This window comes from Lupinus angustifolius, chromosome LG18 (assembly GCF_001865875.1).
Source record: "Lupinus angustifolius cultivar Tanjil chromosome LG18, LupAngTanjil_v1.0, whole genome shotgun sequence".
Lineage (NCBI taxonomy): Eukaryota > Viridiplantae > Streptophyta > Magnoliopsida > Fabales > Fabaceae > Lupinus > Lupinus angustifolius.
In genome coordinates this window covers 3,203,839-3,206,380 of record NC_032026.1, presented here as the reverse complement: position 1 = coordinate 3,206,380, position 2,542 = coordinate 3,203,839, and positions in this window count along the sequence as shown.

Here is a 2,542-nt window from a genome sequence, read left to right as displayed (position 1 = left end):
AACGTTTGCTTAAAAAAGTTCTTGAATATCTTAGGCAAACATATAATAACACTTCTTGAAGAAAACGTTGTTAAATCTATATTTAACTATCAAATTTAACAGCGTTTATTTAAAAAAATGTTAATAATTATATTCTATATTATATTTAAAGGACCGTTGTTAAATGCGAATTCTAACTTATTGTATCCAATATAGATTATTTTGACTAACATTTGCAACATTTGAGTACCAATTTCAATTTTAATTTTTTTCAGAAATAAAATTAGTCCACGCTATAAATAAATATATATATAGTACCTGATATCTCTCTTATATTTATACTTATACTTGTATATGCACCGACTAGACATAAATATTCGAAATGGTGGAGTTGGGGTTTAGGAACACATGGGATTTGACCCCAGGGTGTTGGGTGCAGCAAATTATAGCAGACTGCTATTGGGATATAGTCAACCATAACGGCGCCTTTGATCACAGATTTTGTCTTTTGTTCATGCTCTGTCGTTTTTGGGCATCCCACGTGAAGGAACACGTCTTCCACCACTCCTTTGTCTTGGTTCGGGGGCATTCCACCTTGTACCAACTTTCCATATTCGAACCTTATATATTCTCTTCTATTATTTACTTGAAAACACGTACTTTTGATTATCCAAATCCAACTTGGCAATTCTAGAATTTTGATGGTTTAGAGCCAACTTTAATGGTTGGTTTATATAAGTAATATATGTGAAAGTAGATTTGAATATTGTTTTTATAAGTTGAAATAATGTTGAGAATTATGAGTATAGTAATAGTATGAAATGTGGTAGAAATCATATAAGTTTTAGAGTATAAAATTTGTGTATTGACAGTGTAAAAATTTATACACATGTATTTCATAATTCACCATTTATTTGGATTACTTTTTTTTAAATCAACAATAATTAAATATCAATGATGAATTATGTTATGACAACGTATAAATCTCATACGTTGTCAGAATTTTTTACATTATTATTCTATTATCTACTATTCATTTTCGATCATCGTGACTCTTACATAAAGTAATATAAATAAATAGTTAATGATTCTATATAAATTTTTACACCATTAATATATAGATATTACACTATTTTAATATTTAAAGAAAAGTATTTTAATATTTAAAGAAAAGTAGTATTTACTGATTGTAGTTTAAAAATATATTCATGGAAACAATAATACAATTGAATGGTATATAATATATTAAGTATATATAAATCTTTATATTAAAACGTACATAAATATAATCCTCTTTTAGACTCCCATGACCTAACAAATAGAAAATGTGACTTTAAAATCATTTCTAGAGCATGATTCTTGTGTAATGCCTATTTTTAATTACTTCCAATCAGAAATGTTGAGACGGATGCATAACCACTCAATTTAAAAAGATGCAAAAGCAGACAATGGGAATGGAGATAGGATTAGGTCGTATCTATTGGGAATAGAGATAGGATTAGAGCAGATATGTTGTGATTGGTTGAAAAAATATATATAAATTAAAATTTTAATAATTAATTATTTTTCTGATCAATTACAAGTAATAACACATGATGTAACACGCTGTTTTGGGACAACAAATATCCACCCATATGACCATATCTATTGTCATTTTTTCTAATCTTCTTTATAGTAAATTCATTCCAACAAGTTATAACAACTTCAAATGAAACAAGAACCTAAAAGTATAAAAGTAATTTATAAGATAAAATATCATTTTTTAAGAGTAAGTTAAAAAGACTCACTTCACATTTTAAACATTTATTCTATAACTCTAATGATTAAAATTTACTCATTAATTTAAATAATTAAATTATTTTTAAAATAAATGATTAAGATATAGAATAAATCTTTTTAACTTATTATTAAAGTAAATGGATTTACCGGCAACCTAAAATAGTAATTGATTATGCGAAGTTCTGCACACGCATCAAAGGGAATCTTAAAAAGATCAGAATGAAGAACAAATTAGAGTGTGGCAACGTCATCCAATATCACTGTGAAGTAGATACAAGGTGGCAACTTGCATGACAACTTGCAATAGCTTACAAAAATCTGAATAATAAGATTGGAATTTTGTTATCTTTTCACTTCATAATTTTTTTAATATAATTTCAGTGTAAATATTAGTGTAATATTTATACACAATTAATACACCATCTATTATTTATTTTTATTATATATATTTAAAAATCAATTATTAATTATAAAAAATAGATAATACATTAACAATATAAAAAACTCTTAATTACATTTTTTTTGAAAAAAAGTCTAAATTTGTTGTTATCTTTAAATGTATCTACATATATGATTGATATTATAATTTATACATAATTAATCTGAATAAAATATAAATGCTATGTTGAATCGATTCATTGCGTACGAGGAATCCATATGTGAGGCCCCTCTCCACGTATTCTAACTTTATTGTTCACTTAAAATGGATGTTTAGAGGACATTTCAATAACATTAATTATATTATTTACATTACACACAGACCTATATATATATATATAATGTC